The sequence below is a fragment of the Pteropus alecto genome, unplaced genomic scaffold, assembly GCF_000325575.1.
Source record: "Pteropus alecto unplaced genomic scaffold, ASM32557v1 scaffold51, whole genome shotgun sequence".
In the NCBI taxonomy this organism is placed as follows: Eukaryota; Metazoa; Chordata; class Mammalia; order Chiroptera; family Pteropodidae; genus Pteropus; species Pteropus alecto.
The window spans coordinates 1,099,343-1,126,293 of record NW_006431922.1 but is presented as its reverse complement, the minus strand read 5'-3'; the positions used below and the strand labels follow the sequence as shown (position 1 = coordinate 1,126,293).

The 26,951-nt window shown below is 33.7% G+C and overlaps 1 protein-coding gene across 6 annotated transcripts in view; it reads left to right on the top strand.

The window, feature by feature from the left end:
- TRIQK (triple QxxK/R motif containing) overlaps positions 1-26,951 on the top strand; it is a 102,807-nt gene that overhangs the window by 17,020 nt on the left and 58,836 nt on the right. For 2 of the 6 annotated variants that reach the window (XM_006906806.3, XM_015585469.2), the window contains exon 2: positions 10,572-10,730. The exons of 2 other annotated variants lie outside the window; for them this stretch is intronic. The gene's annotated coding sequence lies outside the window, so the exon portion shown is untranslated. Of the gene's footprint in view, positions 1-8,262; positions 8,324-10,571; positions 10,731-12,289; positions 12,403-26,951 lie in introns of those variants that run through there. 2 more of the 6 variants (XM_015585470.2, XM_025043355.1) reach the window with 2 other exon arrangements.

Below are 26,951 nucleotides of genomic sequence, written 5' to 3'. Positions count from 1 at the left end.
TCAGTGTGCTTCTCTGGATGAAGTCTAACTTGTGATCAGCACTAATTGGGAGCATAGATATTAATAAGGTTTATGTCTTCTTGGTGCATGATTCCCTTTATCATTATGAAGTGTCTCTCAGTGTATTTCTTTACCTTTTTTATTTTGAAGTCTGGTTCATCTGATATTAGTACTGCTACTTCCACTTTTCTCTGAATGTCATTTGCTTGAAATATTTTCAACCCATTCACTCTGAGTCTATATTCTTCTTTGCAACCGAGATGTGTCTCCTGGAGGCAGCGTATGGTTGGGTTTTGTTATCTTATCCAATCTGCTACTCTGTGCCTTTTTATTGGTGACTTCAGTTTATGTTTAGGGTGATTATTGAAATATGAGGTTTTCCTATAATCATTTTATATTTTGCTTTCTGGTAACTTGGTGTTTCCATTGTTTCCTTCTCCTTGTCTTTTTTTTTTTTTTTTAATTTTTGGCTTTTGTGGATTTTTCTTCTGGTCTTTTTTGTTTTATGTTATATACTTCAGTTCTGAATCTTTGACATGTGGTTACCATTACGAGTAGTATATAGAGGATAGTTTTATATATATATATATGTATATAGTAGTCCATTTTTTTCTGCTCGTGCCTTATCTCCATTCCCCTTTGTGGATATGGATCTTTGAATCTTTCCCTTTTTTGTTATTGTTGTCTCAGTTTGTTCCTATGTATGCTGAATGTTCATTACTATCTTGCTATAGCAAATCTCTTCTTATTGTTTAAGCTTATAATGCCCTGTTCTGTGTTTTGTCTTCTTTTTTTTTTTTTTTTTTTTTTTTGTCATTTTGTTTTAGGTGTGCTGACCCCTTTCAGTATTTTCTGAAATCCAAGCCTCATAGTGGAGAGTTCCCTCAATTTTTGAATGTCTGGAAAGGTCTTTATTTCTCCATATCTAAAGGATATATTATTCTTGGCTGGTAGTTCCTTTCACTTAATATTTTGAATATTTGATTCCACTCCTTTCTGGCTTGTAAGGTTTATGCTGAGAAGTTCAATGATAATCTAATGGGTTTTCCTTTATAGATTACCGTCTTCTTTTCCCTGGCTACTCTGAGAATTCTTTGTCTTTGATTTTTGATAATTTTAATAAAATGTGTCTTGGAGAAGGCCTTTTTGGGTTGAGATAATTGGATGTCTGTTGACTTCTTGAATTCCAAGTTCTAGTTCATTCCTTAGGTTTGGGAAATTCTCGTCCACTATTTTTCTGAAAATGCTTTTCAGTCCTTGCTCCTTTTCCTCTCCTTCGAGAAAGCCCATTATTATGTTTCCTTTCCTTATGGTATCAGCTAGTTCTTGTATTTCTGTTTCATTAGTTTTCATTCTTCTTCTTTCTGATATATTTCTAGATTTCTGTCTTCGATGTCACTGATCCTTTCTTCCATTTGGTTGACTCTACTTCTCAAGCTTATTATTTAATTTTTCATCTCTTTCAGTGTGTTCTTCATATCCAGAAATTCTATTTGGTTCTTTTTGAGGTTTTCATTCTTCTTGCTAAAACTCATTCTGCCGATCTAGTTGTCTTTTCAATTCCTGTGGTAGCTTTTATGCGCTTTTCCCTTGCTCAGACATGCTGGTATGCAGGTTGGTTGTTTTTTGTTGAGTTTTAGATGTTCTTTTTATTGTTGTTTCAAGGGGAGAAATCTGGGGACATCTCTCAGTCCGCCATGTTTCTGATGTCTGAGTTTATTCTTGTATATAGTGTAAGAAGGTGGTCCAGTTTCATTTTTTGCATGCAACAGTCCTGTTTTCCCAACACCATTTATTGACTAGACTGTCTTTACCCCATTGTATATTCTTGCCTCCTTTGTCATAGATTAAATGACCATATAGGTATGGATTTATTTCTGGGCTCTCTATTTTGTTTCATTGATCGATATGTCTATTTTTATGCCAATACCATGCTGTTTTCATTACTATAGCTTTGTTTGCTATCAGGTAGTGTGATACTTCCAAATTTGTTCTTCTTTCTCAAGATCATCATGTCTATTCTGGGTCTCTTATGGTTCCATATAAATTTTAAGATTTTTTTTCCTATTTTGTAAAAAATGTCATTGGTATTTTGTTAGGGATTGTATCGATCTATATAGATTGCTTTGGATAGTATGGCCATTTTAATGACATTGATTTTTCCTACTGATGAGCACTGTATATGCTTCCATTTATTTATATCTTCTTTAATTTTGCTTTTCAATGACTTACAATTTTCTGAGAACAAATCTTTTACCTCCTTTGTTAAATATATTCCTATACTTTTTATTCATTCATTTATTTTTTGATGCAATTATAAATGGGATTGTTTTCTTAATATCTCTGATAGTTCATCACTGGTGTATAAAAATGCAACTGATTTCTTAATATAATTTTGTAACCTGCTATTTTACAGAATTCATTTATCATCTGTAACAATTTTTTGGTGGAATCTTTAGGGTTCTCTATACATAGCATTATGTCTTCTGCAATAATGAGAGTTCTTCTTTTTTTCTTTCCAATTTAGATGCCTTTTATTTCTTTTCCTTGTCTGATCACTGTGACTAGAACTTCCAATACTATGTTGAATAAAAGTGGTTAAAGTGGACTTCTTTGTCTTGTTCCTGATCTTAGGGAAAACACTTTTAGCTTTTCCCATTGAGTGTGATCTTATCTGTGGATTTATCATATCTGGCCTTTATTACGTTGAAGTATATTTTCTCTTCCCACTTTGCTGAGAGGTTTTATTACTATTATTTTTTTATCACATATAGATGCTGGATTTTGTCAAAGGCCTTTTCTGCATCTATTGATATGATCATATAATGTTTATCTGTCAGTTTGTTAATGTAGTAAGTATATCACATTAATTGACTTGTGGATATTTACCAACTATGCCTATCAGGAATAAATCCTACTTAATCATGGTATATGATCTTTTCAATTTATTGCTGAATTCGATTTGCTAGTATTTTGTTGTGGATTTTTGTATCAGGGTTCATCAGGGATATTGGCATATAATTTTATTTTTTGAATTGTCTTTGTCTGGTTTTAGAATCAGAGTAATGGTGGCCTCATAAAATGAGCTTGGGAGGCTTTCCTCCTAAATTTTTTAGAAAAGTTTGAGAAGAACAGGTGTTAATTCTTTTTTGAAGGTTTAGTGAAATTCACCTATGAAGCTGTCCGGTCCAGGCCCTTTATTTGTTGGGAGTGTTTTGATTACTGATTCGATTTCATTAGTAGTAATTGGTTGGTTCAGATTTTCTGTTACTTCTTGACTCAGTTTCGGGAGATTGTATGTTTTTAGGAATGTATCCATTTCTTCCAGATTGTCCAATTTGTTGGCATACAATGGCTCATAGTATTTTTTTTTTTTTTAATAATCCTTTGTATTTCTGTGAATTCAGTTGTCACTTCTCTTTCATTTCTGATTTTATTTATTTATGTCCTCCATCTTTCTTGATCTATCTGTTTAAATAATTTTATCATTTCAAAGATCAAGCTCTTGATTTTATTGATCTTTTGTATTATTTTTTTGAAATGATGCAATTATTTTGTGTTTATTTTCATTCTGATCTTTATTATCTTTTCTTCTCACTTTGGGCCTTTTTGTTGTACTTTTCTAGTTCATTTAGCTAGATTAGGGTTAGATTGTTTATTTGAAATTTTTTTGTTTCTTGAGATAGGCCTCTATTGCTCTGAATTTCTTTCTTAGGACTGTTTTCCTGTGTCCCATATATTTTGAGTAGTTGTGTTTTCATTTTTCTCAAGATATCTTTTGATTTCTTCATGATCTCATTGTTAACTCATTCATAGTTTAGTAGCATGTTATTTAGCCTCCATGTGTAGTGTATTTTTTCATTTTTTTCTTTGTAATTGATTATTAGCATTATACCATTGTAGTCTGAGAAGACACTTAATATGATTTCAAACTTCTTAAATTTACTGAGTATTGTTTCATGGCGAAACATGTGTTTTATCTTGGGAATTGTTCTATGGGCACTTGAAAAGAATGTATATTCTGCTGCTTTGGAGTAAAACACTCTTAAAATATCAATTAAATCTATCTGATCTAGTGTGTAATTTATGGCTACTGTTTCCTTGTTGATTTCCTGTCTGGAAGATCTGTCCATTGATGTCAATGGGGTGTTAACGTACTCTGCAATGACTGTATTACTGGCGATCTCTACCTTTATATTGGTCAGTATTTGCTTTTGCTTTTGTATATATATGTGTGTGTGTGTGTGTATGTGTGTGTGTATTCATATGTTGGGTGCATAAATGTTTATTAGAGTTATATCTTCTTGTTGGATTGATCCCTTTATCACTATAATGCCCTTCTTTGTCCCTTATAGTCTTTATATTATAGCTTTTTTTAAACCTCTTTCCCAGTTAAGAAAAAAAAAGTGCAGCTCTCTGCCAATGTTAATTTAACATTACACGTAGGAATGCTACATTTTCTAGAATTTGACATTTTCGGCAATCGAGAATTACTATATTTTGTAAATGGAAATACCACTACTAAACACAGAATATTGTAAATAGAATAATGTCATTTGTTTCCGATGACTATTGATATACTACAGTGATGTGAAAATAATAATAAAAGTGAGATATTTCCTGGCAAATTTTGGGGTAAGGTTAGGACTGTAATCTGTGAATTATCTTGGGGTAAACATTGCAGCCATAAGCGCCACTGGTGTGTATTCTTGGGGCCAATGGGAAATGGGTTAAAGTCTATTTTGTCTGATATATGTATCGCTACCCCAGCTTTTTATTTTCATTTCCACTTTCATGAAATATCTTTTCCCATCCCTTTACTTTCAGCCTGTGTGTGTCTTCCATTAGAAATGGGTCTTTTGTAGACAATATGTGTCTGGGTCTTGTTTTTTTATCCATTCGTCTACTGTATGTTGTTTGATTGGAACATTTGATCCAATTTAATCACTACATTTAAAGTGATTATTGATAGGTACATAGTTATTGCTACTTTGTTTTTCATATTTATGTTATTTTTTCTTCCCCTTCTTCTTCAAGGAGTTTCTTCAAAATTTCTTGCAATACTAGCTTGGTAGTGGTGCATTCTTTTAGCTTCGTCCTATATGGGAAGCTCTTTATCTCACCTTCAGTTTTAATTGATAGCCTTTCTGAGTAGAATAGTCTTGATTGTAGGTCCTTGCTTTTCATCATTTGGAATATTTCATGCCCATCCATTCTGGCCTCCAAAGTTTCTGTTGAGAAATCAGCTGACAGTCTTATGGAGTCCCATTGTAAGTAACTAGCTGCCTTTCTCTTGCTGTTTTTAGAATTCTCTCTTTTTCTTTAATCTTTGGCATTTTAATTATGATGTGTCTTGGTGTGGGCCTCTAAAGAGGCTCATCTTGTTTGGGACTCTGTGCTTCCTGGGCTTGTATGTCTGTTTTCTTTGACAGGTTAGGAAAGTTTGCTGTCATAAGTTTTTTCAAATAGATTCTCAGTCTTGTTCTCTTTCTTCTCCTTCTGATACCCCTATGATGTAAATGTTGTTATGCTTGATGTCCCAGGGGACCCTTAAACCATCCTAAATTTTTTTCTTTTTTTTTTCTCTTCTGATTCGATGTGTTCTGCTACTTTGTCTTCCATATCTCTGATTTAGTCCTCTCTCGCTTAATTTACTGTTGATTCCTTTTAGAGCATTCTTCATTTTAGTTACTGTAGTCTTCATTTCTGACTGGTTCTTTTTTATGTTCTCTATTTTTATTTTTATTTTTTTTTTAATGCTTACTACCTCTTTGTTGAAATTCTTGCTAAGATGATCTGTTCTTCCTCTAAGTTCATCAGGCATCCTTATAACCAGTGTTTGAACTCTGTATCTGTAGGTTGATTGCTTCCATTTCATTTTTTTCTTCTATTCTTTCATTTGAGACATGTCTCTCTGTTTTTTTCATTTTGGCTTTCTCTCTGTGTTTTTATGTATTAGGTAGATCTGCTGTGTCTCCTAGTCTTAGCTGGGTAGCCTTATGTAGTAGGTGTCCTAGTGGCCCAGTGGCATAGTCTCTCTTATCACCTGTATTAGGTGTTCCAGGAGTGACCCTTGTGTGGTTGCGTATGCCTTACTGTTGTAGTTGAGCCTTGGTTGCTGTTGACACCTCAGTAAGTAAGTTTGACACTCTTACTGACTGGCCGTGAGGCTTGTCCATGCCCACAGCATTGGAACTGCTGTGTGATGACCCCACAGAGTGGGCTTTACTCCAGTGGGCTTGTGTGCCTGTTGAGACCACCTTTTGTGTGTGCTGCTTATGGGGCTAATCAGGTGATTGATAATCTGTTGAGGTATAAGGACAGCCTCCCTGTGTGTTGGTTTTAGAGCACTTTAGGATGGGCTTCTGTGTAGGCCAAGGTGTGCCGCTGCCAGTGACTGGCTTGGAGCTACCTGGTAGGTGTTACAAAGCTATTCATGTTTATTTGCTGCCTGAGCTGGACCTGGAGGCATGTGGGAGAGGCCATGCAGTTAACTGAGGTCATTTGCCACCAGTACCTGACATGGGTCAGCTAACAAAAGGCTCAGAGTACTCCCCAGACCTGAAGCTGCTTGTCCACTGTCAGTAAGGCTCAGCAGCTGAATGAGCCCCAGGGTGTACCAGATTTGGATGAAGCGGAGTCTTAGAGAGTTACCATGGTAGATCAAGTCCTTTTTCCCAGATTAGTGCAGATTGTTGCCAGTGCCAAGCCTGTGGCTACTCGCAAACATCTCCCTCACAGTGAGGCAAACCTCTGCCTGCCTCTGGCCTGTAGACCGCCTGCGATTTATTGAAGAAATACAGCAGCACTGCCTAGGCTTGCCCATCACTGAGGTACATGAGCTGAGACCTATTGATTGCTGTTGAACATGCCTCCTGCTGAGAGCACAGTGTGGGACTGGTTGCTTAGTAAGGGAATTGCCTTAAGCATTTTGCAAGTTGTGTGGGATCTCCAGGATAGAGAGACTGGATTTCACTAGGCCAATACACATTCAGTTTTGACCTTGTGTTTGTGTGGGTGGAGGGGCTCAACAGAGGCAAGATGGTGCTCACCTGCGGGCTACATCAGAAGAGGGCTTAACAGGTGGGGCAATGGTGGCTGTCCCTCCAGTCCTTGCTCTGAAGCTACACGTCTTAGTCTTTTCCTGCATTTCTATGGTATCTCCTAAGCTGCTGTACTTTTGCTAGAGTCCAGTGTTAGGAGCTGCAAGCAATTGAGTCAGTATGAGGGCTTTTAAAAGAGGGCATATTGGTTTCCAGCTACTTTCTGTTTTACCTGGACAGCTGGAATCCCCACTGATTTTCACAGCCAGATTTTTTGGGGACTCTTATTCCTGGCACTGGAACTTTGAGCTGGGAAGTCCTGGAATGAAGCTAGGGCCCCTCGCTCCTCCAGGGGGACCTCCACAGCAAAGATATATCTCTGGATGCTCAACTACCACATGTGAGTGTGGGACCAGCCCTGTTTGTGTTTCCGCCCATCTTACAAGTCTCAATGTAGTCTCCTATTTATATCTCCAGTTATAGGAGTTCTGCTCAGCTAGTCTTCAGATCATTCTCCAGGTTGACTGTTTCATAATTTAGTTGTAATTTTAATGCAGTCATGAGAGGAGGCATGCACACCGTTTACATCTTGACTAGACCCTGAAGTAATTTTAAATTTTCAAAGGTTTAAGGAGTTATCCACAATGTAAAAGAATAATCTATCTGGGTTTTGTGTAGAGAGAACTGTTTTAGAACCAAACATAATGTGTAGGTTTACACACTGTACCACTTTTACATGTGGCTTATTAAAACTTTATGAAAACTCAAGATGATGGAAGTTTAGTTGTTATAGACTACTTGAGCATACTTGAATTTTCTTTCCTTAGGTGTTAAAAAAGCAACGTTTAAATTAATGTTTATCATTTCTTTTAAAAAAATTAACATACTTGTTTTGAATGCCCATATTGACTAAAATCATATTCTATTTTAAATCTTGGTTTAGGTACATAGTGAAAGTAGTTTCCTATATAGATTTTATCTCAAATTTATGTAAACCTTTATATTTGACACATTATTTTCTTAAAAATGATCTCATTTCATCCTTATAGTAATCTCTGCAATATATATATATGTATGTATATATACATATATATGGATTATATATATACATATATATGTATTATATATGTATATATACATATATATATATATACACACATATATACATATATATGGCTTATATATATATATTTTTTTCCTTTTTTTTTCCATTTTACAGAGAGAAAGCCTATGTCCCAGCTGGATGATCTGAACACATTCTTCCTTGTAGAGAAAATTGTGTAAGCTCTGTGATTAGATAGATTTGAGTTCAAATTGGTATTCTTTTTTCTTGTTATCTGTACATACTTGGAAAAACACTTAAATATTAGGCAATTTAGTTTTTCCAGTTAGGTTTCATTATAGACAGAACATATTACTTTTATAATTTTAAACTTCCAAGACACACTGGGCCAAATATTTTAGATAAGGACTGTAGACCTATATTATTACGACCCTCTTAATAATAGGCTTATTGAAACGTAATTTGCAACCATAAAATTTATCACTTTAAAGTGTACAATTCAATGGTTTTTAGTATATTCACCGACTTGTGCAGTCATCACCACAATCTAATTTTAGAATATGTTCATCACCTCAGAAAGAAACCCCACACCCATTATCAGTCACTCCCCATCTCTTCTGCCCCAACCCTTACTTAGCCTTAAGCAACCGTTAATCTATTTTATATCTCTATAGATATTCCCATTCTGAACATTTCATATAAAGAGACTATAAGAATGATGCATTAATTTGACTTTTGTGACTGGCTTCTTTCACTTAGCATAATGTTTTCAAGGTTAATCCATGTCGTAATGTGTATCAATATTTCATTCTTTTTTATAGCTGAATAATATTTCATTATGTAAATATACCATAAATTTTTATCTATTCATCATGGATTTTTCTCACTTTTTGGCTATAAACATAATGCTGTTATGAACATTTGTGTACAAGTTTTTATGTGGACATGTTTCCGTTTACCTTGGGTGTATACCTAGGAGTGGGATTGCTGGGTCATATTGTCATTCTATGTTTGTATTTTTTAAGGACTTGCCGAACTGTTTTCCAAAATGGTTGCACCATTTTACTTTCCCACCAGCTATGTATGAAAGTTCTAGTTTCTCCACATCCTTGCCAACCACTCATGGCGGTTTTGATTTGAATTTGCCTAATGACTGATGATGTTGAATATCTTTTTATGTACTTATTGGCAATTCGTATTTCTGTTCAGATTCTTTCCCCATATTTTTCATTGTGTTATTTGTATTTTACTATTGAGTTTTAAGTGTTCTTCATATATTCTGGGTATAAGATCCTTATCAGATATATGATTTGCAAATACTTTCTCCCATTCTGTGGTTTGTCTTTTCACTTTGTTATATATGTTTATTTTCTTCTTCACTGATGAAATTCAATTTATCTATTTTTAAATTTTATTACTTATGCTTTGGTGTTGTATGTAAGAAACTATTGCCTAACCTAAGGTTATGAAGTTTTACTCCTATATTTTCTTCTAAGCATTTTATAGTCTCAACCTTTGCATTTAGGTCTATGATTCTTTGAGTTGATTTTTTTAGTTAATTTTTGTATATAGTGTGAAGAAGGAGTTCGATTTTATTCTTTTGCAGCACCATTTTGAAAAGAAGACTATATTTTCATATTATGATACTTGACCTGGATTATTATCACTATTTACAAATAGCCTACAAATTGTAAGCTGATTTTTAATGATATGATTTGAATTAGTGAAACTTTTGTTTTCAAATATTTGGAGTTAAATTTTGAGTTGGTATTATTATTATTATTATTGGACAGTGTTTGGAACTATTTAAATTTGATACTGTTATCTAAGTGAGAACAATTGTAGCATAAAACTAGAAATAAGTTCAGTGGCTGGCACATAATAGTTATTTAGTAAATATTTACCAAACAAAAATTAATAAATCATACATTATTTGATTGTTTTCCTTGTTGCTTTTAAATGAGCATTTTGTTTAGAAATTAATATATTCTGAAAAGTATATGGTTGAATAAATGTAATTATTTTTATAGGTCAACTCTTTAAGTTGTAATAACAGGAAATAAATTCATATCAGTCTCTTTACATTCATATTGGACTCTAACATACAGTAGAAACATCTCTATTTTTCTGATATTTGCTATACAGGGAACAATTCTGAAAGTGTAATATGCAAAAATAATGTTACTATTTATTATAGTGGAAAAGGCATCTTCACTTAAATAAACTTGAGATTTTCTATTACAGAACTTCTCAGAGCCTTTTGATGAAAGTGTGTCTTGTGAAAAGAGTGGCATAGTATGCAACATTTTTCATGTTTATTTGGCCATAGAAACTTAATTGAACATAAAACAGAATTAGCAAACCAAGAAATCTTTTGGAAAATGCTACCAGAGATTTTATTTTGTGAACAATTAGGGAACTGCAGATCATTCACTTAATATTTCATATTAAATTTTGAATTCCAGTAAGAAAAAGAAACCAAGAATACTGTTTTGGTATCTGGAATTGAATTTGCCAGGAATGCAAGCACAGTTTCCTCAGTAAAGATCTTGCCTTTGGAAGCGTCTTACCCCTTGGCAGTTTTCCACAGTTCAAACTTGGCAGCATCAAGGACACAACACAAGGTGTGTTTATTTTATTTAACATTTGGCAAAGGTTTTTTGACTGGTTTATTTTCTTTCACTTTGTTTTCTTGTTTTGGTTTGTTTTTGGCAATGAAATTGGGTTCAGAATGCTCTTTTTAAGGAAGGCAGTATAGCAATGGGGAGATGATTTTTCTTTTATTATTTTGTGGTATTTGGGCAAATCCAAGTAACTTAAGCAATATCCACAGAGCTATAAGTCTTTATCTGACTTATTTGTCAGATTGTTTAGATTGTTTAGTATTATTAATCATCTACTAGGATTTGTTGCTACATTAATTACTTGATCTCTCTTGATGTTTGATACACCATGTACTTTGGTACATTACTATATTTTGGTGATTATATATTGGTTGTAATCAATATCCCAGCATAGTAAGTAATAAACAGATTAAGATACTCATAAAATATCAGTTATTCAACATTATTTAACATTAGACATAATGTTGAATAATTGATATTTTATGTGGATCTTTCTTGATTAATTGGTACATTTTTGTTTCACATGTATTGTGAGGAGAGGAAATATATCATAACATGAAAGACTATGGGCCTCCATTATATCTCTGACCTTATCTTCTACTGTCATCTTCTACCCCTCACTCAGAATTTATCAGTGTCTCCCCATTTCACTCAGGATAAAAGATAAAAGCTCTTAAACTGGCCTACATGTGTCTAAGAGATTTGGCCTCTCCTTGGTACCTCTCCAATCTCATCTCTAAGCACTCACGTGCTCAGCTATACTGGTTCCTCTGTTGTTTTTTGAACATGGCAGGCATGTTCCCATTTCAGGGTTTTTGCAGTATTCTCTCTGCTGAGTTGATATTCCCAGATATCTGCATGGACAGTTGATGTACTTTGAGATTTCATTAAAAGGTAACCTTCTAAAAGAGGTCTTACATGCTCATCATCTAAATATCCTGGCTCTGTATTTTCTACTTAGCCATTTACCACTATCTGATAAACTATATATGTTATACACATTCTTCTTGCTTATTGTCATAATTCTTCACAAGAATGTTACCTCCTGTGAGGACAGTATTTTTTGTTTGCTCTGGTTTTACTCTACATCTGGCCCTTGATGAGTGAATGAGTGAATGGATGAATGAATGAACAATTAATTTAGCATTTACCATGTCTAGGCACTGTTATAAGTGACAAGGATACAGTGATGAAATACCCAGTTCCTTCCCTCAGAAGTACAATTTAAAGGGAGATGGATAATTACAGCAGCCATCTTACTACACTGTTGTGTTATGATAAGAGTATGAATAAATACTATCATCACTTTGAGAAGAAACATTTGAATCAGACTGTGTTGGGCTCATGAAAGTCTTCCTGAAAAAGGTCACACTTTGTATTAGTTAGAATAGCCTAGGCTATGCTGTAGGAACAAACAAGACCAATTCTCAGTGTCTTAACACAAATGTTTATTTCTTACACAGACTACATATTCAAAATGAGTTTGTAGAAAAGCTCTGTGACTCAAGACATCAAAGACTTCATCTGGATCCATGATCACTGCAGCAATGGGAGCTAATTAAGCACTTGCATTTAGAGTTTCATTGGTCAAAGCGAATTGCTTGATTTCAAATAGGGCACTGTGAAGTGCAATACTGCCTTCTACCCAAGGAGAAGGAAAATTGGAAGATATGTGAGTAGAATTAATGACTGACATACCTTTCTATTGTTTTAAAGGAGTTTAAGATATCCAGGTAAAGAACTATTTGAAAGCATTTTCAGAGAAAGAAAGAGCATGGGCAAAGGCAGTAAGCTGTTATATAGTTTAATTTTAGGGAACTGCATGTAATTCAAAGTAATTGAAACATGGCATGTGTGAGGGATAAAGACAAGTGAAGAAATTGGAGGGAAGACATGAGTTAGATTAAATCAGACTATGGAAATAAAACTCCATCCTAAAGTACATTGGGAAACATTGAATGATACAATATACTTCAGGAGAATTTCTTGATTAAATTTTATTTGTGAGAGATTATTCTGCAGGCAAGGTGGGGGATGGTTTTGAGCGGAAGAAGATTGGAGACAGAAAGACCTATAATAATGCTAATGCAGTAAGGCCAATGAGACCCCCATCCCCTCCTCCAAAAGAGGGCAATGACAGAAGAGATAGAAAAGAAGGGAAACAAAAGATAAATTTTTTTATGTATGGGGTGGGTTCCTGGGTAAAGAGGAAGTCTTGGCAGGAAACAGGACACTTCTTACATTGAGATCAAAGTGGAGGTACTGGTATGGACAATGTTTGTGTCTGAGCATATGTGTGTGTGTGTGTGTATTTGTGTGTGTTTGATATGTATCTAAATGTTTGTGTTGGTGTGTGTAAGAGAGTGAATTAGAAGAAGCTTTTAGATGAATGATTTGTATATAATGATCTCTATTCTCGTTGTGATGGGAGACAAGCTCATGTACTCAGACTACAATGATGATGTGTGGAAGATTCCAAGAGAGCTCTATAAGCTGGAATGATGACTGAGTCAAATGGGAGATTCTGCAGACTTGGGGCAGAGAAGTTTCTGGACAGTATTATGCCCTTGTAAAAATCAGATTACAAATTTTACTTCAAAAATTGAATTGGGAAACTCATTTGCTTTTTTCTTTACCTTTTCTAGAGTTCAGCAATAATTTTAAGATATATGCTTTAAAAGAATTTTGATTATGCTGTTTCCATTAAAGGGATTCATTAGATATAATCTAGCCCCTGCCCCAAAAGTTTGGCTAATGTGATGATTTCATAACAGAGGGAAAATTCTTAAAACTAGTGAAATAGTTGTCCAGTGCTTTTATAAAATATTTTTTTATGATAGAATTTTAAATAAAGTAGTATAATGTTACTGTCAAGTTTAATTTTCAAAAAAAAATAGAAAAGTGATTGGAATACTTAATGATATTTTTCTTAAAAAGGATTTTTGAAGGCATTGTTGGGAAAGTACTATAATTTAAAGTATATTCTAAAATTGTGTTTCTTTTTTACCATTGAGTGTTAGGCCCAAGGTTATTTTAAACATTTGGTATGCTAAATTTCTTATTGCAAATTAAACTTTTGAGACCTTGCTGACAGTACCAGTTTTATCTAATGTCAGAGTACTGCTTTAGTAGAAAGAACTGTACTGACCTGCTCAACGCATGTGGTGGATATATGAAAAATTATGATATAATAGACTCAATAGAAATAATATTAAAAGCATATAACTCTGGAAGAGAGAATAACAAAAAAAAAATGGAAAGGTTGATTTAACAAGATTCTTTACTTAGACTGGAAGATAACTTGGGACGTCTGATATAGATTAGAAACTCAGTTGTCAATTTGAAAAATAGGAACTAGTGTTTAAACTTATTTTGTTGTTATTCAGAAGCTTTTCATTTCAGAAAGTAAATATTTTTGAGTACTAATTTATATATATATATTCCAATGCTTGTTGACAAAATGACAGCATATGTAATTTGGCCTCTTAAAAATTATCCAAATATACTTTTATTGAAGCTACTTAGCTGATGATAGAATTTGGTTCGGAGACCAAATGACAGAAACTGTACAATTTATAGGTAATTAAATTAGTATAAGCTTAGTATATTATGAGACCATTCTTATACTCTAAGAACCTTAAATATAAGGGAATTCATTAACTACTTTAATGAGTTGAGGTCATCAGGTTTAGGTTGTTATTTTTGTCTAAAAAAATTATTTAGATTGTGTGTTGCTTCAACAGTGAGTAACTTATTTATTAAAACCAGCATGATGTAATGATACTAATAACATTTATTGACTACTTACTATGTGGGAAACACCACGTTAAGTAGTTCATCTGAATTAGCTATTTAATTTAACCTTTAAATTATTACTGTACCCATTTAAAAAATGGTTAAGAGCTTAGCTTGGTCAACTAAAAAGTGACAGAACCATAAAGGAAACAAGTTAAAGTAGGGAAGAGTTAACCTACCCTTTATCAATTTCATATTCTTATAGAAGATAGTTTATAGTAATATTTTAAAATTCAAAGTATTTTTAATTAACAATAATATGTATTTAATTAAGTATAATAATTAAACATAACACATAGATATTTTAAGTTAATGTAACTGTTCTGGAGAATTATGTACTCAAAAATATGTATGAGCGTCTTATCAAAGCTAAACAGGACAAATTCAAAGGTAGGGGCTTAGAGTTGTTCGTAGCCTTCTTACCACATTCATTTTTAAATGCCTTATTTGAAAGAGAATATTCTGGTTTATGTTTTTCATATTTTTTTCCTTTTAGAAAGAGGCAGATGGTATGAAAACTGGACTCCTTTATTTAAAGGGAATGGTGGTATTTATAACCAAACTTATCTCCAGCAAGATTTGTTTTTTGCAGCTGTTCCAGGTTGGGAAAAAATATTATATTAAAGCCCTGGCTTGTTTTTCTTTCTATATTTAGGGGGTAAAATCTTTAGAATGTGCAAAAACGATGTTGATTTTAAAAACGAAGGCAGTGTAAACTGTGATTTTCTTTTGCTTCTATATGTGAATTTTCTGTTTGTATGCTGTGATGATATTACTTTTTGTTTCAATGATCTATTTCCTAGATATATCACACTTGAGAAATAATTTACTCATAATTTTCATATCATCAATGTATTCTATGTGTTCTAGTAGATTTTCAGTAAGAGACTATGTTATTAAATAAACCACTTTTTAATTTTCCATTTTGATATTTTAGTTATTTTCATTCTACCCAGGGCATCTTTTTCACCTGGAAATTAACTTTCTTTGTTCTTATAGCTGTTATATACTATGATATATATATATATATATACACACACATACATATATATATTTTTTATTTTCTATTCTTTGCTTTTATTTTCAATTACAAATGATGCTGTTTTTCTCTATATGTATTTGAGAAACATTCTTTTATTATTTAATTGAAAATTAATTGTATTTTATGTTCTAACTTAATAAACCAAGCTATCTCTTTGGGCACATGATAGCGCTAGAATGAATGTCTGTGCTTGTACACACATGTAGTCTTCATACATATGTGTTTTGTATATATCCTCACACATGAACAATTTTCCACAGAGGATTATTATAATAAATATGTTGATTTATTGTGAATGAATGTGATTATTGATTTATGTAGAGATAACTTAAACAGCTTGCTTGTCAAATTAAAGCAAGCTTTACTATGTAGAGATTAGCTTCCTTAATATGAGAATATGCAAATTATGATTATGTCAGACTTGTATATTTTTCTTTTTTAATAATTGAAACCAAACTTTTATTTAAAAGTTTTTATTGTCTCTATCAGCACTCACAGTTAAATGATTTACTTTAACATCATGAAGACCAAAATATTGCTTAAATCTATAAAACTAACCATTACTAGTAGCAAACAATTTGTCTCCAGAGAGTTTCTGACTTTTTTCATTAAATTCTTTAAACTTCAACCTTCACTTCACAAAATAATTACTCTCTTTAATCACATAGAATGTGAGTAACTTTGTAGATTTTATCAGTTTGGTTTATTCCCCATCTTGCTTTATTCTTCCTTTATTCTTTATAATGATACTTACAGTTAAAAGTGTTGAGTGAAGAACATGGGGACTCTTTGTTGGTGTATGACCTCTATCTTTTTATAAGGAATACTTTCCACTCTAGTACAATTTCACAAATTATACATTTGTACAAATGTCATTCTTTTCTTGGATGTGAGTTTAGTAGAAATTTAAATGGAATTCTCAAAATTAAGAAATGAATTAATATGAAACACTTAGTGAAAGCTGCTAGCATTATATTACTCTGTACTCTCACCAGGTAACAAAGGTACTGATTTTATAAAAGGTATGAAATTGTGCTAAAAAAAATCTTGTACCTCACTATTCCTGTTTTTGTTGTTATCGCTGCATATTTTCATTGGATACTTACATGAATTAGCATTTAAGGAACATGTGGCCAGGGCTTATTTATATTCATTTTCTACTTCTTTAGCTAGGAGATCTGAAACATATGTTTCTTAAATTATTTGAAAATAATAAATGAAAATATTTTTTAGTTTATTTTAAAAAGTATTATATATTAGTTTCAGGTATACAGTATAATGGTTAGAATTTTATATAATTTATGAAGTAATTCCCCTGGTTACTCTAACACCCATTTGACTCTACACACAAACATTAGAATAATATTTACTATATACCCTATGCTATACTCTAAATCCCTGTGACTGTTTTCTCACTACCAATTTGTACTTCATCACTTCACCTTTTTCACCTAGCTTCCAAACCCCCTGCTCCTCTGGCAATCTCCAGTTTGTTCTCTGTGAATCTGTTTTCAATTAGTTTGTTTCTTTTCTTTCTTAGATTTTGCAGGAACATAATATGGTATTTATCTTTCCATAATCAAATGATATTTATCTTGCTCTATCTGACTTATTTCACTTAGCATAATACCCTCTAGGTCTTCATGCCACAGCAAATGGTAAGATTTTATTTTTTAATGGCTGAGTAATATTCCATTGTATATAAGTACTATAACTTCTTTTACAGTCATGTATTGATGGGCACATAGATTACTTCTGTATCTTGGCCATTGTGAATAAGGCTGAGGTGAACATAGGGGCGCATGGATCTTTATGAATTAGTGTTTTTATTTTCTTTGGATAAATACCCAGAAGTGCAATTGCTGAGTCAAAAGGTAGTTCTTTTTTTAAATTTTGGAGAAACTTCCAAACTGTTTTTCATAGTGGCTGTACCAATTTGCAATCCCACCAACACTGTACAAGGGTTCCCTTTTCTCCACATCTTTGTCAAGACTTGTTGTTTTTGATATATTGATGATAGCCATTCTGACAGGTGTGAGGTGATATCTTACTGTGGTTTTAATTTGCATTTCTCTAATCATTAGTGACCTCGAGCATCTTTTCATATGTCTTTTGGCCATCTGTATGTCTTCTTTGGAGAAATGTTTATTCAGGTCTTCTGCCCATTTTTTTAAATTGGATTGTTTGTTTTTTGGTGTTGACTTGTATGAATTCTTGATAAATTTTGGATAATAACCCCTTCTCAGATGTATGGCAGGCAAATATCTTCCATTCAGTAGGTTTTTTCATTTGTTGATGGTTTCTTTTGTTGTGCAAAAACTCTTTATTTGATATAGTCCCATTTGTTTACATTTTTCTTTTGTTTCCCTTACCTGAGGAGATATATCAGGGAAAAAAAAAAGTATATATAGCTAAGAGCAATGCCAGAGAGTTTGCTGCCTATGTTTTCTTCAAGGAAACATAGGAATTTTATGGTTTTAGGTCTTATATTTATTCAAATCTGCAATCCATTTTGAGTTTATTCTTGTATCTGGTGTAAGAAGGTGGACCAGTTTCATTTTTTGCATGTAACTATCCAGTTTTCCCAACACCATTTATTGAAGAGACTGTCTTTACCCATTGTACATTCTTGCCTCTTTTGTCATAGATTAAATGACCATATAGATGTGGATTTATTTCTGGGCTCTCTATTTTGTTCCATTGATTGATGTAGTTTTTATGCCAGTATCATGCTGTTTTGATTACTATAGCTTTGTTTACTATCAGGTAGTGTGATACCTCCAACTTTGTTCTTCTTTCTCAAGATTGCCATGTCTGTTTGGAGTCTTTTATATTCCATATAAATTTTAAGATTACTTGTTCCCATTTTGTAAAAATGTCATTGGTATTTTGTTAGGGATTGTATTGACTCTATAGATTGCTTTGGGTAGTATAGCCATTTTAATAATGTTGATACTTTCTACTCGTGAGCACTGTATATGTTTTCATTTATTTATATCTTCTTCAATTTCCTTTTTCAATGACATAATTTTCTGAGAACAGGTCTTTTACCTCCTTGGTTAATTTGATTCCTAGGTATTTTATTGTTTTTGATGCAATTATAAATGAGATTGTTTTCTTAATTTCTCTTTCTGATGGTTCATTATTGGGGTATAAAAATGCAACTAGCTTCTGAATACTAATTTTGAATTCTGCTCCTTTACTGAATTCATTTATCAGTTCTAACAGTTTTTTGGTGGGATCATTAGGGTTCTGTCTATAGAATATCATGTCATCTGCAAATATGACAGTTTTACTTCTTTCCAATTTGGATGCCTTTTATTTCTCTTTTTCTCTGATTACTGTAGCTAGGACTTTCTCTACTTTGTTGAATAGAAGTGGGGAAAGTGGACATCCTTGTCTCATTCCTGACCCTACAGAAAATGCTTTTAGCTTTTCCTCATTGAATATAATGTTAGCTTTAGGCTTATCGTATCTGGCCTTTATTATATTGAGGTATGTTCCCCCTATTCCCACTTTGCTGAGAATTTTAACTATTAATGATGCTGGATTTTGTTGAATGCTTTTTCTGTATCTATTGATATGATCATATGATTTTTATCCTTCAATTTTTTTATGTGGTATATTACATTAACTGACTTGTGGTTATTAAATCAACCTTGTATCCCAGGAATAAAAATCCCACTTGGTCATGTTGTATGATCTTTTTAATGTATTGCTGAATCAGGTTTGCTGACATTTTGTTGAGGATTTTTGCATCACTGTTCATCAGGGATATTGTTCTATAGTTTTCTTTTTTGATATTGTCTTTGGTTTTGGAATCAGGGTAATGGTGACTTCATTTAAAGAGTTAGGAAGTCGTCCTTCCTGTTGAATTTTTTGGAATAGCTTGAGAAGAATAGGTGTTAATTCTTCTTTGAATGTTTGGTAAATTCATCTACGAAGCCATCTGGTCCAGGATTTTTGAAAGTTTTCTTTGTGTGTGTGTGTGTGTGTGTGTGTGTGTGTGTGTGTGTGTGTGTGTGTGTATGTGTATGATTTATAATCTTAATTTTTATTTTATTTAATTTTAATTAATAATTATTTTTTATGGTGATATTGGTTAATGAAATCCGGTAAGTTAGATTTCTTTCTGTCACCACATATTTGACCCCTTTTACCCCCACCCCCTACCCTCTGGTAACCACTAGCCTATTGTCCATGTCTATGAGTCTCTGTTTTCCATTCTGTGGCTGTACAAATTTGCAGTCCCACCTGCAGTGTATGAGGAGAACCGGTAATTTTTATCAATTAAATTTTTCTTATTCCTATTATTACTGAGTTAGTATTAAACTATTGAACTACCATGAAAATGGATTCCGAAAATGCAGTATTGTTCACCCTGAAACACAGGGCAGAACATGCATATTCTTAATCTTTGGTTTTAATATGAGAGACTGTGTGAACAATGAAACACGCAGCTCTCAGAACCATGCTAACCTTTATAATTTAGAGATATAATCACCTGTTAATTTCTTTGATGCATGGTTTTGGCCCTTTTAGAATTTAATCAACCTGATTCTCTGACTTGGAAGCTAGAGGCTGGAAGTAGCATAAAATGTACAGGGAAGCCCAATTTAGGAACTTGCCCATCTCCCGACAGGAATGGGCTCACTCAGAGGGATTTCTTCCTATGGATTTTTTTATTACTCATGTAGAGCTGGAAGGAAAATAATCTGGTAGATTCTACAGCTGTGAATAGTGGGTTGAGCTTTGCATCAGATAGACTGGGGTTGGAATCCTGATTCTGTAATCATAGGCTATGTCACTTGGGAACAGTTAAAACATCTCTGTGCCTCTGTTATCTGTCTATGATATATTCTCTACTTCATGGACATGTTATAAAGGTTAAAAGAGAAAATATTTTTTAACAAATATTCCAATATGTCTAGAACATAATTCTATAATATTGCTGAAAAACAATGAGTAAAAATTATATATATATATATACATATATATATATACACACACACACACACATATATATATATATGCATTTAAAAATTTATAGATTTAAAAGCACCTTTTACACGCATTATTAAAAAGTTTCCAAAGAAGAAACAAACTCTTTTCAGAGCAATACCATGAGATGCTTTTCAATGATTCCAGGAAGTAAAACACACAAGTGATTTTGTGTGTTTAATTTTATAGAACAAGTTCGTTTTATTCAGCTAATGAGAAGGCAGAGGTATTAAGAATTTGAAAATTACTTAGCCTCACTGACCTCATTTCCCCAAACATAATTACGTTGGCAGTAAGACAAAGGAAGAAGGGTCTTTCCTGGACCTCCTGGTCCACTGAGTGTGCTAACCACTTGATATGCAACTAGGTGGTTTCACTCTCAGGGTCCCCAAGATAAATGAGCCATAGAGCAATTATGAAGTCATCTCAGGGAAGCTGAGAAGGAGGAAGCCCATTTGGACAGTGCTCTCGAGCTTTGCACTAGGTGCACACTTGAGGCAAATGGAAAACACAGCACAGCTCAGGAGAAGCCCAGAAATGAATATCAGAAGAAACACGGTAAAGTCTAACACATTTGACACAAAAATAACATTTTTTCTCATCTTTAGTGTGGATTCTCAGAGTGACTGAGGGGTGGGAATCAGAAATCAGTCTAAAAGAGGCCTTGACTTAAGAAATCTGGAGCTATTGGCTTTTATTTTTTAATCAGAAATCTCACTTTGAGTGGAAAAAGTAACTTGCTCTTAGGTAAATTCATTCACAGAATTGTGAGAAAAAGCATGTTCATACACAGAGCCAGGAAAAAGCCCCAAGACTGAGTCTCCTTCTAGAAGTTGAGGGCTGGGAATGACTAAAGAAAGAGGCTGGTAATTAATAGAGTTTATAAAGGGAAACTTACATATAAGTCACATCTTAGGTGGCTGCAAGATGAAATGGATCCCTGTACAGCTTGGCACCTGTACAGGTGCCAATGAATTATATAGGATAAAAAGGTGGGGAACAGGGGACAGTCACAGGTAATAGTAAGTGAATACTACCAGGAATGGGAAATTACATGCTTGACCAGGTCAGGACAATAACCTGTTTCAGGAACCAGCACATAAAAGGAGGTAAGGGAGGGGAGCTGATTTATGTCAGAATGAACATCAATTATGATCAGACAGTCTCTAAGGGGGGTTTGCTGAAAGCAACCTCTATTCTAGCCTGGATCCAGCTTACAGGACAGACAATGGTCACATCATAGAACAGTCTATCCTCCCCAAAGAACTTGGTTTGTGTTTTGAGTGAAGGCTACTGTTGGCTGCTTCATGAAGACGTTGAAGGGAACAGTACGATCTCAGAAACAGGTGCAGCCAGATTGTGTGTTTGGTTGTGCCTTCTGAGTCATTTCCTATGTTTCTTGTAGCTGGTTATAAGTGAACTGCGTCATTGCTCAAACATGGCACCCTGCACTCTATGTTTGAAATCTAATCTACTCAAATATTTGTCAATTGAGTTTTCTGTAACAACACTATGCTAAGTGTTGAGGGTGATGCAGAATGCGGATGAAATTCTGTCTTCGATGGATCTCACACTCTAGAGATAGTTGAATACACAGAAAGTTTTTCCTCTTTAATTTTCCTTGTCTTCTCATTTACTTATCTACACTCTAAAATTCAGAAACTTCATTTTGAGATGTATTAGATATGAATTAATTTCTTTTGGTACAAACCCATTTCTTTCCTGGATTAAATGTAATAATATATTTTGACATCTGATGGTTCCAGAAAATCAATAAAACTAGTCGATGATTAATGTTTGACTGAAAGTGAAGGGAGAGGCTTCTGGGGAGATACTCAAGTTCCAGCAAGAGTCTCAAGAGCTGAATGGAAGAAAATAACTTTTAACAACTATTTTGCTATTCACTTACAGAGAGGTAAGCGCTGACATGTCCTAAATATGTCATAATGTATTTCTTCAAGAATGACAAAATAGGTGGTGGAGGTAAGATACTTGAGAAGTCAGTGGTCAAATTTACTCCTTGAGGAGTGCTATGTAGCATTGCTAAGATGGGAAGTTTATTCCTGGTATGACAAATTTTGCTTATGGAGCAAAATTTCTTAGGTGGTTTCTTTGCATTCATCTATCTTTCATAAATTTATTTGATGAAGTGGTTTTGGTCGAATTAAACTTGATAGTGAAAGAAAGGAAAGATTGAGTTTTGGTATGTTTAAATGAGTATTATACCCATTCTTTGTGATTAAAATTTAAAGTGCCTAGCCTTAAGATGCTCTAGCTCTTGTATCCTAGAAATCAAGGTTGGAATCTCATTTTCACAAAGTGTCCTCTCAGATATAGTCTTCGAAAACTGAGCATTCTAACTACTTTGCAGAGAATAAGATTCAATTTAGTATTTTTAAGACTTTCTGGGACACAGCAGGGGAGGGAAAATGCATGAGAGAAAAGAAGCCTTTCTTAAAAGTACTAGAATGAGGATTGAAAACAGACAGACCTGCCTTCACAATTGGCAATTCAAGGCTTGATGTGTGTGTTTGTTGGCTTCTGATTCTTCTTTCAGCCTCACTCTTGGATGTACCATTTGCTAATGAGTTATTATTTTGAGTTGTCAAATTATGTACAGAATATCAGTGTCTTCAAAGTTCTAGTTCCTGCCTCTGTTTTGTTTTTTTCTTTATTATGACTTTCTGGGGACAGATTCCCTCTGTGATGGAAGATGTAGAGCAGGAGATTGGAAGGACAATGCAACCTCTGATATTTTCTTGCCTTTATTTTTTTTAAAAAAACTTAGCAAGCGAGTAATAGTTTGAAAGAAGAAGAAAGTACATGTTTAGGTGACAAGGAAAATGGATGACATTCAGCTCCCATCAGGAAACATAATGAGTCTTTCACTGAGTGAAGGTTTATCATAGATTACAGGGTATATAGTTTATGAGTCTTTGGGGTTGGGCAGTGGGTTAGGCCGGGTTCATCATTTACCAGCTGGCAGGCACTGAGCAGATTGCTTGAACTCTCTGAACCTTAATTTTCTCATCTATAAAATGGAGATACTTGCCTAACCAAGTAATTGTGAGAGTAAATTAGATAATCGTGTAAAGAACTCAGTACATTGTTTGGCACTTGATAGATGTTCAATGAATGTTAGCTCTCCTTTTCACGAGAAAGTTCAACTAAGTGATTCAGGCCAAATTGAGAAGTTGCTGTTTCATTCTCTAGGAAAAGAAAAACCAATAATGCTGCAATAATTATATCTTCTTTTGTACAAGAGAACAACTAATTCTATGTTAAGAAAGTGGGGTCCAACAATATAAGAGAATGATGAAACAATTGGGTTTTACTTTTTTTTAATCAGAGGCATTTAAAAGTCCCTCTGATGTTTCATATGCAAGTCTTCTGATGAGGTGTGGGTGTGGCGTCCTTTGAAACTTGCTAAGATGACCCCTGGGAAAAGTCATCTTTGTTCAGGGTGAAGGATGCATTTCCCATACCTCTTCCCTTCTTTTATAGAAGGCAAAATATATCTTGGAGTAACTCAACTTCCTGTTCCATTGTCAAAGGAACTCTCTGGAGAGTATGCACATACTTTTCTTCCATGGAAAGAGAGATGACCTTCAGAAGGAAAGCTGGGCATCATCATGCTACTTTCTCCAAAGGCTCACAAATAAGCGCTTTAATGGGTGGTAGTTTACATGGGTAGGAATATATAGATTTATTCATTGGCATTAATTTGCATTATTCAGAAATCCCTGGTGTCAAATTTAGAATGGTGCTAGTTTTTCTGTAGCCTATTTATTGATTAAACAATGAAAGAGGTACTAAAGTTTGTTAGAGGAATATCTATCTACCTATTTGTCACTTGTGAGAACAGACAGAAATGTTTACTTAGGTACAAAAAAATATTAATAAAAGCAATTAGTCACCCAGTGGTTGAGGTGTTAATTATATTAAAGTTGATTTTTCACTTATGCATATGTTATAGATCAAGCCATACTTGATTGTTATGTGTGTGGCACAAAGAAAACTTAATTTCTCTTAAAATACTCTGTAAAACTGACATATTGAATTCTCTCATCCATGATAATCTGAATCAATAATTTCTTTCCATATTTTAATTATTTTAAAACATTAGGACGTGTACTTCTTGATTAAGAAACAACGAGAAATCATGATGATAAATTTGTGCTCTTAAACAATATTTAAACCAAAGGCAAACACATCTTCCTCATATAGAGGGTTCTATGCTTGGACTTGACAGTCAGATGACTGCCTTCCTCATCTCTCTGAGCTTACTTTCCTGCTCTGTAGGATGACAACAGGATCTACTTTATAGATTCATTGTGATATTTAAATAAAATAAATCGTATAAAGCGCTTAACTTAATAAAAGCTAACTACATATTTTTTGTTTTAATTATAGAAAGCTAACTCATGAGTAGGATTTTTTTAGTGGTGTGGTGTCCATGAATAAACTAGAATTATGTATCCAGTTGCCATTTATGATTTAATTACTGAAATTAGAAAGTTAACCTGCCATACTTGAGCACAGCTGCACATTTTTGTCAGAAGAATCTTGCCTCAGAGTCACCCTATAAAGGAACTAGTATTTACTTATTAATACTAGTTCTCAATGTCTAAACCCCGTGAGATGGTACTTACCTCATAATGAATTTCAAAGTTCAGAATGTGTGACTTTATTATCTTGATAAAATACTCATCTGTACACTTTATAATACATGTAGAAATGTATGCTACATGAAAAAAACTTGGTCAAAAATAATTAAGCCATCTTTTGTTAGAAATAGTGATTCCTACCCTCCTCTTTAGACCAGTGAAGGCCTTGTGATGGTCTGCTAGATCTGGAGGAAAGAAAGTTCTTTGCCTACCTCCTACGGGTACTGTCAAACTGCTTAAGACATCAAGGAAGCACCATGGCAGAATAGCCATCTGTTTTCCCCATAAGGGTGGTTCTCTTCTCTTTGACCTAGTCTTTTCGATGCTTCCATTCAGGGATGGGGCATCCTGTGTGACTTTGAGAGAGCTCCTCACCTCAGCTCCTTCTTCCCTTGCTCCCTCTGGGGTAGTGCTGGGTGGAAAAAAAGCCAGCCAGAAATAAATATTCCTCAGATCTTATCATTCTTCTCTTTGATAAGAATAAATGTGCCAGTATTTTTTTTCTTTTGAATAATTTCTTATTTTTCAATTATAGTTGACATTTCTATAACATATGAAGTGATAAATCTAGTACTTATCTGACACCATACATCATTATTACAGTATTATTGACTATAGTCTCTATGCTATACTTCATATACCCATGACTATTTTGTAACTATCAATTTGTACTTCTTAATTTCTTCCCCTTTTTCACCTATTCCCCTGACCCCCTCCCATCTGGCAACCATCAAACTGTTCTCTGTTTCTATTTTGTTTGTTTATTCTGCTTTTTAGTTTCCACATATAGGTAAAATCATATGCTATCTATCTTTTCCTGTCTGACTTATTTCACTCAGCATAACGCCCTCTTGGTCCATCCATGTTGTTGGAGATGGCAAGAGTTCATTCTGTTTTGGCTGAGATAGTCTTTCATATATACATATATATACATATTGACTTCTTTATCCATTCACTTGTTGATGGATACTTAGGTTGCTTCTCTAACTTGGCTATTGTAAATAATACTGCAAGGAACATATGGATACACATGTCCCTTCAAAGTAGTGTTTTCGGTCTCTTCAGATAAATACACAGAAGTGGAATTGCTGGGTCCTTCCTTGTCTCTTATCATAGCCTTTGTTTTAATGTCTTTTTTGTCATATTGTTACTCCAGCTTTTGTTTTCTTTTTTAGGTTTTATTTTCATGAAATATCTTTTTCCAACCCTTTCCTTTCCTTTCAGTCTGTTTATGTCTTTTAATCTGAAGTGGGTCTCCTATAAGCAACATATATAAGGGTCTTGTTTTCTTATCCATTCAGACATCCTATGTCTTTTGATTGGAGCATCTAATTCATTTACATTTAAAGTGATTATTGCATTTAAAGTGATTATTGCTAGATATGTAGTTTTTGCCATTTTTTTATTTATGTTTTTGATCTTTTTTTCCTTCTTAAATAAGTCCTTTTTTTTTCTTGTTATACTGGTTTAGTGGTGATGAACTCCTTTAGTTTTATCTTGTCTGGGAAGTTCTGTATCTGTCCTTTGATTCTATGTGATAGTTTTCCTGGGTATAGTAATCTTGGTTGTAGGTCCTTGCTTTTCATCACTTTGAATATTTCATGCTAAGCCCTTTTGGCTTGCAAAGTTTCTGTGGAGAAATCAGCTAACAGTCTTATGAGAGCTCCCTTATAGGCAACTAACTGCTTTTCTTTTGCTGCTTTTAAGATTCTTCTT